A 10,922-nucleotide genomic window follows, 5' to 3' on the forward strand; every position below is an offset into this window, starting at 1 on the left:
AAAAAGATGTCTAGAAAAAAGAAGAAAACTATGAAAGCAGGCACCTCATGAGATAAACATATTAGCAATGATTTTGAGGTTGCTAACTTGTGCCTGATGACACATGATGATGAGGTACTATCTTCCTGCTCTTTATCTTCTTATTATTCTGATGATGATGATTGTGATTCTAATAGCATGCCTACATATAAAGAATTGCAATATGAATATATTCGTGTATCAAAATTGTTAAACAAAATGACCAAGGAAAATGATGTTTTGAAAAAGAAATGTGAGAATTGGTCAAAGCTCATTGAAATGACAAAAACTGTTCATTCTACTTGGCAAGAAGAAAAGAATTTGAAAATGGCTGAACTTAAAAGAAAATTGGAGGATAGCTCTAAGATTATCTACAAATTTATCGAGGGCCAAAACAATTTTGAAAAACTTCTCGGGACCCAAAAAAACTCGCTTAGTAAAGAAGGTTTAGGCTTTAATGGAATTGGAAATGTTAGGCGAAATGATCTTTATATGGGATATTTTACTCGTAAAATTAAAATCCTACATTCCACCTAAAGATTCTGTCACGCAAACAACATGTTATAAATGCAAACAGATAGGTCATATTCAGTTTGACTATTCTTTTATAAGTAAGCATGTAAGAATTAAAAAGGTGTGGAGAGTCAAAGGTGAATCAAGAACTAACCCATTTGGACCCAACAAAATTTGGGGACCAACATCAGTTACCTAAATATTTTTTCAGGTATGCTTAAAGTCGTCCTCTTCCAAGGACAAGTGGTATATGGACAGTGGGTGCTCACGTTATATGACTGGTGATAAGGCCAAGTTCGCATCCATTATTCCCAAGGAAGGAGGGTTCATGACATTCGGGGACAACGCAAAGGGGAGAAAGGAACCTTCCCTCGTTATTGATAATATATTAGTTGTTGATGGGTTGAAAAATAATCTGTTAAGTATTAGCCAACTATGTGACAAAGGTTATAAAGTATTTTTTGAAAATGATAAATGCATTGTTGATAGTAAATCTGATAACAAAGTATTTTTTACTGCTGAACGTCATGAAAATGTGTACACCACTAGTTTAGATAATTTAGCTTCACAGCATGTAACTTGTTTTTCCGCTATAAATGAAGTTAGTTGGTTGTGGCATAGACATCTAGGACATGCTAGTATGGATCTTTTATCAAAACTAGTGAAAAAGGATTTAGTTGAAGGTTTACCAAAAACACATTTTGTGAAAGATAAAATTTGTGATGCATGTCAAGTGGGTAAGCAAACTAAATCAAGTTTTAAGAAAAAGAAAATCATATCCACCACTTGACCACTTGAAATGCTACACTTAGATTTGTTTAGTCCTAATCAAGTTCAAAGTCTAGGAGGAAAATTGTAAGCTTTTGTTATTGTGGATGATTATTCTAGGTTCACATGGGTGCTATTTCTCACACATAAAGATGAATCATGTGATCAATTTACTAAACTGTGTAGAAGAATTCAGAATGAAAATGGTTACAAAATAACACACATTAGAAGTGACAAGAGAACTGAATTAAAAAAAATGATGGCATAGAGAACTATTGTGACTTAGAGGGCATATCACATAACTTTTCTGCACCTAGGACCCCATAGCAAAACGGTGTTGTAGAAAGAAAGAATGGGTCCTTATAAGAAATGGGTAGAATCATACTTAATGAACATAAATTACCCAAATATTTCGGAGCCGAAGTAGTGAACACTGCTTGTTATGTAATGAACAGAGTATTAATCAAGTCCTCTCTTAATAAGACACCCTATGAATTATGGAATACTCATAGAAATATTTCTCATTTTCATATCTTTGGTTGTAAATGCTTTGTACTTAGGGATAATGAGCACCTAGGAAAATTTGGCTCTAAATCTAATGAAAGTATTTTTTTTCTAGGTTATTCACTTAACAGTAAAGCATATAAAATATTTAATAAGAGAACTTTAACTGTTATTGAATCTATCCACATTGTATTTGATGAATCTAATCCTTTTTCCAAAAGAGATGATGAAGATGATATTGAAATTAGAAAAGGATTAGATAAGCTATCTATTGAAAATAATGTGGACAAAAATTCTAAAGTAAATGATAAATCAATTGAAAATGATAAAGTTGAAAGTGAGGTTCAAGAGCTGCCTAGGGATTGGAAATTCATTAGGAACCATCCTTTAGATCAAATCATAGGTGAACCTTCATGTGGTGTAGCTACCTGGTCTTCCTTAAGAAAACTAGTGAGTCATTTTGCATTCTTATCTTAGGAAGAACCCAAAAATATTAAGGAAGGCATAGAGGATGAGTCTTAGGTAATGTCTATGTAGGAGAAGATAAACCAATTTGAGAGAAGCAAAGTGTGGACCCTAGTTCCTAGGCCCAATGATCATACTGTTATTGGAACTAAATATGTTTATAGGAATAAAAAGGATGAAAATGGGGTAGTAACTAGAAAAAAAGTTAGACTAGTTGCCCATGGATATAATTAGGAAGAAGGGATAGATTTTGAGGAAACCTATGCTCCCATAGCTAGAATGGAAGCCATACGAATGTTGCTTGCTTATGCCGCTTTTAAAAACTTTAAATTATACCAAATGGATGTCAAAAGCGTCTTCTTAAATGGCTATATAAATAAAGAAGTATATGTAAAACAACCGTCAGGGTTTGAAAATCATAAATATCCTAATCATGTTTACCGGTTGTCCAAAGCCTTGTACGGATTGAAACAAGCTCCTAAAGCTTGGTATGAGAGGTTTAGTGGTTTTCTCCTAGATAAAGGTTTTACCATGGGCAAAATTGACACTACACTATTCATCAAATCTAGAAATGATCATATGTTTCTTGTTCAAATATATGTAGATGATATTATTTTTGGAGCAACTAATGATGAACTATGTAATGAGTTTGCCAAATGCATGTAAAGTGAATTTGAAATGAGCATGATAGGTGAATTGAGTTTCTTCCTAGGACTTCAAATTAAACAAGCTAAACATGGAACCTTTATTTGCCAATCTAAATATGTTAGGGACTTGCTCAAGAAATTTAATATGGAAGATAGTAAAATTTTGGGAACTCCTATGAGCTCTTCCACAAAACTTGATAAAGATGAGCAAGGCATCCATGTTGATGCAAAACTGTATCGTGGCATGATTGGTAGCCTCCTATACCTTACAACTAGTCCACCTGATATCATGTTTAGTGTGTGTATGTGTGCTAGGTTTCAGGCCGCTCCTAAGGAGTCTCATTTGTTAGCAGTCAAAAGAGTTCTTAGGTACCTAGTTGGGACTATAGAATTAGGCTTATGGTACCCTAAGCATACGAAATTTGAGATTGTTAGCTACAGCAATGCTGACTTTGCCGGTAGTAAGGTAGATAGAAAGAGTACTAGCAGCACTTCTCACTATTTAGGACAATCTCTGGTTTCTTGGTTCTCCAAGAAACAGAATTTAATTACCTTATCCACAGCTAAAGTAGAATATATTGTGGCTGGAAGTTGTTGTGCTCAAACGCTTTACATGAAGCAACAACTTAAATATTTTAGATTGCACTATGATATGGTTCCAATTAAATGTGATAATACTAGTGCAATCAACATTTCAAAGAATCATATCTCATATTCACGAACCAAACATATTGAGATTAGACATCATTTCATTCGTGATCATATGCAGAAAGGGGAAGTGGCACTTGAGTTTGTGTGCACTAATGAACAGTGGGCTGATATTTTCACCAAACCTCTTCAGGAGGATAGGTTTATACAGATTAGACGAGAGCTAGGTCTAATGCATAGTAGAGAGGCCACATAGAAAATTGATAGAGTGCACAAACTTAGGGGGAGCTACTCAACATAGAAATATATGGCTTTGAAAACTTTAATAAATCTATCATTGCTTTATACCATGTGAATTTGTTTGTGGTTTGCAATGTATGGCTATCATATCTCTTGCATGTTGATATTTATTCCATACTAGGCTGTTTGAGTTAGTTATTGTGGATAATTGTAAATTTGAATTCAATCAGGTCATTTTTATATAGATATTTTTAGGAAATGCTCTATTTTCAAATGGCATGCTACCGAATTTTCTAAAAATCTTCCTAAACCATATCTTGTATTTAAATAATTCTTACTAAATATCTTGCTTATATGCTTAAAATTTATCATGGCCCTTTTTGCTATTGCCAAAAGGGGGAGAAATTAGGCAAAATTGGGTAAATTGGGTACCTTAAGAAAATGTTTGAATTTTTTAAAATCTTTGACATTCTCATTATACATATTGTCAGGGGGAGCCTTTCTTGGCTGTAACCACTTTTGCATAAGGTATTTGGCATCATAAAAAAGGGGGAGATTGTTGACCTTATAGGTCATATCCCGTTTTGATTATGACAAATACTTTGATATTTAATGCTCGATGAGTTTGTGTGCAGGATCAATTGGAAGTATCATATGATGCACATGGACTTGAAAGAAAATGAAGACCCAAAGTGTTTATTGTTGTAATTTTTACTTCACTTTATTTTGGGTATGTAATATTAATGGTCTGTAATAATTAATGCATTGCCTGCATGATAGGACAGAAAAGCTCAAAGGCCATAAATTGACTTTAGGTCCCCAAACATCACGTGACAAGACCCCTATAACTTAGAAATTACAATTATGTGAACAGTGGTGACTTTAAATGTCAATCAGGACTTAAATGCACACTTTTAGTGTGTTCGGTCGACCGAACCCAAACCTACATAGACTATTTGGTTGACCAAACCTCCTAGGGTCAACTACGGACCATTTGGTCGATGACTTTTAAAACGAGCTTGCACCGCACAGTCGACCAAATTGGCACGTGGCTGATTCCCAACACCCTGGCCGACCGAACTTCTAGTTAAAAAATGACTTGATCGATCGTACCTTTGTATTTGGTCAACCAAACATATCTTGGTCAACCAAACCTCGGAGATCCAAAATTGCCTAAATATGGTGTACCAAAATCTCAGTTCAAAAATGCTATGGTCGACCGAACTTAGCACTCTAGTCAACCGAACTTAAAATATGGTCAATCGAAAACTCTCGGGTTGCCAATTTTTACTGAGGTAAAATCGGGGTTATTTTTAATTAACCATACTTAAACTTTTCTAAAGATACCGAATGAGTCCTGAATGGTTATATTTTTTGGAGTGTCTATAAATACTCCCTCATTCGGTTTGATTAGTAACTAATTAGCAAACATCATTAGCAATATTCTCTTTGAATTTTCATATACTCGTTTTTCACCTACAAGCCTACTACTTCCATTCTTACTCATCCTCCTTGTTAAAATCATTAGTAAGAGTGTTTGACAGATCATATTATAAAGCTTACACTCTCATTGCTTGTATTTGATTGAGATTGATTTTATTTGAGAGTAAGCTTTGAGTTTTTCCCTTGTGACTTTGTTAATAAGTCTTCTTTGGGAAAACTCTTTAGAGCTTGTGAGTCTTGCTTTATTGTTGCAAAACTCAAGAGCTCCTATTGTGTATGTTTGTGAAATATTTTTACAAACTGATTTCAAATATCTTTTGTGCTTGATTTTTGAGAAAAAATACATTTTTGAGATATTTGCTTATGAGCTTAAGATCTTTGATACTACACTTTGTGATTGATATTGTTATATTAATTCAAAGATCCTAACACATACACTCTCACACTCTGATTGTTATACTTATTATTATTTTGAGAGTAGACATTTAAACTACATTGAGCTCATCATATCCTATCATATCGTAGTGTATTGATTATACTAGTACAAATTTACTTATTGGAGAAGCACATATTTTTGTACACGAAATTCGTATTGTGAATATGTTGTATTCCAGGCGTGGCCTGAGGGGGCATTAATCCAGTTCGGAAGGATCGGTTGTAAATGTTGAGGTTAGTCCTGCTTTAATTTGACTTGATTGTATTTTGGTGCCGCTCCACCCCTTAAGTGAGCTGTAGTATAATCCTTGTGCTTGTAAGCCAAGGCGAGGACATAGGTACATTTTTCAAACCTTGATAACACATATGGTGTCCTACTTGCTTTAGTGTGCATGCTTGAGTAATTTACTTGTGAAATTTAATTTCAACTACATTTATTGATTCATCTTATTATCTTCCTTAGATTTACCCTAGGATTGTTTAATACTGCTGCTGGATATCTGACCTAGGAGAGAAAAATTTTAAAATTCCAATTCACACCCCCCCCCCTCTTGGGATTAAAGTAAAGTCAACAACATGCCAGAGCTAACGGTGCCCAAAAACTTCACCCCCTAGTAAGGCATGCATACCCATTAACAGAAAAACAACGTACTCACTTACATAGTTATATATATTCATACTCAACCTCCATGATGAAATTTAGAAATATTCATTCCTTATCTATTCCTTCTTATGAACTCATAAAATATTCATTATGTGTATTCTCAGAGATATCTAAGGTCTTGAGTTGACTCAAAATTAAGTAAAATTAATATAAAAAAAAAAGGAATTACTTAATTTATCAAAATATTCATTCAAAATGTGTTGTTTAATAATATATAACATAAAAGCATAAAGTTCACCACAACATAGTAAGAAAAATGAAGAAGACATGGATTATGCACAATAGTTGATTAGGAAAGCACCATGTTAAGAGAGACACATACTTAATTTGCTCTGGTGATCATCAAGAAGAAGAAGAATGCATGTAAATGGTAATGACACAATACAAATCAGCGGTATTGTCCTGGAAAATAGGATAACTTTTACATGGTCCAAAATTTGGGACTTTGACAACTACTAGTATTGCAAACATTTGCACACTCCAATCTTCTGGACAAACTCATCCAACATTAAACTCTTTCCTAAATATAACAATGGAGAAGAGTAAAACCACCCTACTTACTTTTGGTTTAGATTCAAAACACCCACATTGTTTTGAATCTGAACTAGAAGTAAGTAGGGTTATTTAATCTTTTCCATTGTTATATTTTAGAAAGAGTTTAATATTGGATGAGTCTGTCCAGAAGATTGGAGTGTGCAAATGTTTGCAATACTAGTAGTTGTCAAAGTCCCAACTTTTGAACCATGTAAAAGTCATCCTATGTTCCTAGGACCTTACCGCTAGTTTGTACTACATCATTACCATTTACATGCATACTAATGAGAGGAGGAGCAACCTACAGCATCTCCATGATGTTGGTGCATCATTTCTTCCATCTTCGCTTTCCAGTGACGGGATCATGCTACATTATCATATAAAAAAACTTCCACATGTTTTGAACATCTTGGTCCTCTTGAGCTTTTCTTTTGATCACTTTGTTGATGAAGTATAGCTTTATGGTACTTGTGATCTTGGACTTTCATTTCTTTGAACCTTCTGAACTTTGTCATACTAAGTTTCCTGAAATATCATCACTTAAACAATAACTTGTTAAATTAAACTTTATTTGTTATCATCAAAACAAGATTTGAAGGCCATGTTAGGCCAACACAATTCCTTCTTTATCCAAGGACATCCTTTGTGATCCAACCAGTTTATCAAAGTTTTCTTTACCTCTAGTAAAGTTGTAGATGATTTTGTTTTTATCCTCAATTTGCCTCTTCCTTATTTCCAAATATTTTTTTTATTTTCATCATTTACTTGAAGTTTTACTAATTCTTGAGACATCTTGTTTATTTTTCTCATAAGTTTATCAATGTGTGAGTCCTTTTCTTTTTTAGCTGATATTGAAGTTTCTAGCAGGTTCTTTAGCTTTTTACTTTGTTATTTCAATGCTATGTTTCTTTTAGTTACCTTTATAAACTTACTATGCAAAGAAAATAACTTAGCTTGCATTTCTCTATATGAAGGCATGCTATCACAAGTGTCACTATATGATTCATTACTAGATTCTTCTTCTTGTGAGTTAGAGTGGGAATTTACTTCAACATCTTTTGCCATGAAGCAGAGGTTTGCCACATCTTGATCGCTTGATTCTTTTGTTGATTCACTTGAGTTTGAGTCATCCCACGTGGTAGCTTTTACCGCCTTCTTTTTCTTCTTCTTGGAGTCTTTCTTAAGTTGTGGACAATCAGGTTTAATGTGTCCAACTTTCTTGCAATTATAGCACATAGGAGGTTCATTCTTAGTTTTCTTTTTGCTAGTCTCTCCTTTATCAAATTTTGGGCCTCAGAATTTTCTAATAAATTTCTTGTTCTTTTTAAAGAACTTTCCAAGTCTTCTTGTGATTAAGGCTATATCATCGTCATCTAGTTCGTTGTCTTCTTCTTCACTAGAGCTATCTTTAGCAGCCTTAAGGGCTATTGATTTCTTGTGTTTGTTACTTTTAGAATTTCTTTCATTTATTGCCATCTCATATATGAGAAGCGATCCAATCAATTCATCAAGGGAGGTGTTTTTAAGTTTCTTCCTTCCATAATTGTAGTGGCCTTAGGTTCCCAAATTGGTGGAAGACCTCTAAAGATTTTTCGGATCATTTCATATGTAGAGTAGTTTTTCCCTAAGGCATTGAGGGAGTTTATTATGTGTATGAACTTAGTGTACATACTAGTGATGGTTTCATCAGGGTTCATCCTAAATGCTTTATACTCGCTAGTGAGCATGTCAATTCTACTATCTCTAACATCAACTGTTTCTTCATAGGTTACTTCAAGTTTATCCCATATTTCTTTGGCTGATTTGCATCCCATAATTCTATTGAACTCATTCACATCTAGAGCACAATATAGTGCATTCATAGCACTTGAATTTACTTGCAGCATCTTAAGATCGTTATCGGTCATCTTTTTTTCTTCCTTGGGGGTTTCTTTGTTATCTATTATTATAGTAGGAATGATGTCACAATGTGTGACTACTTTCCCAATTTTCCAATCCATGGTTTGCAAGTAGATTTTCATTCGCTGTTTCCAGAAGGTGTAATTTAGACCACAGAAGATGGGTGGTCTAGAAGAGAATTGGCCTTCAGCAAAGGGAGATACACCTATGTGTGTCATTGGGTTCTCTATGTAGCTTTTAGTTTAAGATTTACTACAACCTGGCACTCTGATACCAATTGAGAATCTAAGTATACACCCAAGAGGGGGGGGGTGAATTGGGATTATAAAAAAAAAAATTTCTTTGCTTGCTTTGTTTTACAAATTCTTTAATTGAATTTTAATTTCAGCAATATTTACTTTCAACAATTAATCAACCTTTACAATCACTGTGCTATTGATAATCAATCAAGTTTAATTAATATTCAACTCAAATTCAATTCTTTAATATTGAAACCCAGTTGGTAAATTCCAAGAATCAATTTAGAATGGTTTAGAAACAAATGTCAGGTTTTAAACTCAAACTCAAAATTTATTCCTTCACTTTAATCAATGAAATATAATTTCCAGAGATTTGATTTTGTAAAACTTTCAATTCAAAATACCTTTCAGCTGTTGATATTCAAAAATCAGAACTTTATTTAATATATCAAATCAACCAACAATTTATAGTATGTTGATTTCAAATATGAATCAAAAACCAAGATTCCAACAATCCCCAAAATTTAGCAAGATATAAAGATCATACATGCATATAATATTCTTACAGAAAATTAAAGAGAGTAGGAAGAAGAGCTGAGAACCGATTTTTTTTACAAGGTTCGGCCAACAACCTACGTCCTTGCCCCAAGCAACCGCTGTGAGGATACCAACTTTCTTAATTAGGTAAAGTTACAACCTCTCTTCTTCTCAGGTGAAGACCCCTCTCTAACAAGAATACCCCTTCTTGCTAGGCAACGATCCAATACCTTTGAATCATTAAAAAAACAATACAAAGAAACAAACTTTGTTCCATCCAATAAACACTCTCAGTTAGAGCAAATTTGTACAAGTTAAAGAATAATATACTTCAGAAAAATAACAATATAAAGATTGAAGCTCAAGTAGATATCACCATGGTTCTATCTTAGATTGAAAATATCAGTGAAAGAGCAAGAACTGTGAGCTTTTATTCAGCAAGAACTTTCAGCAAAAGTATTCAGCAAGATAGCTTTGAATGTATGAGAATTTGATTGATTACTAATTGTTGGTGTATTTAATTCTTGGGTTTAACATGTATTTATAGATAGAAAAAGTAAATCTTCATATTCCCCAAGTTACTTGCAGTGTTTCCCAAGTTTTCTCAAAGATTGGGGAACAAGCAATCAAATTTGGAAACTTTCCCTCGCTGTTTTAAATTTGAAAATACATTCATTAGTCGACTAAGATATCGGGGTCAGTCGCCTGTCCCCTTTAATTTAGTGTATAATTCAAACACAGAATGGGGTTAGTCGCCTGAGCCTACGAGGTCAGTCGCTTGTCTCTATTCTTTCTGTTTAGTTTTTAACAGCGTAAAAATGTCAGTCGCCTAATGGTAACACATCAGTCGCATGTCCTTGCAAAACATATGTGTTAAAAAACTTTGTTTCCAAAAACTCTTTAGCTTTTATACTCGGCATATTGAATTAAGACTTTTGAAAATATTTTCCAAAATTTTTAAAAATAGGTCTCTAAGTCAATATTAATTCCTAAGAGCTACAAACATTTATACTGAAATTTGCGAAGTACTTACGTGAGACTTCTTAATGACTATGACTTTTCTAATCACTAAGTCTTCAAGCATTGCTTCCATTCTTCATGTTTATCTTAACTTCAAGCTTCAGTAGTCTTAAACTTTATAAGATCTTCTATCTTTGAGTTTGAGCTTTCAAAAGACTTGTCAAGCACTTGATCTTGATCTAAAACACTTGAGTCACTTGATTTTGATCTAAAACACTTGATCCTGAAACTTCACTTAACCAAATATGTTAATAAAAACAAGATTTTAAGTCTTGTGAAGCCAACACTATGGTATGTACGAGGCTATACCTAGCACAAGCTGTCAGCATGGTGAACAAGTTCTTTTTG

The sequence above is a fragment of the Malania oleifera genome, chromosome 11 (genome assembly GCF_029873635.1).
Source record: "Malania oleifera isolate guangnan ecotype guangnan chromosome 11, ASM2987363v1, whole genome shotgun sequence".
NCBI lineage: Eukaryota > Viridiplantae > Streptophyta > Magnoliopsida > Santalales > Ximeniaceae > Malania > Malania oleifera.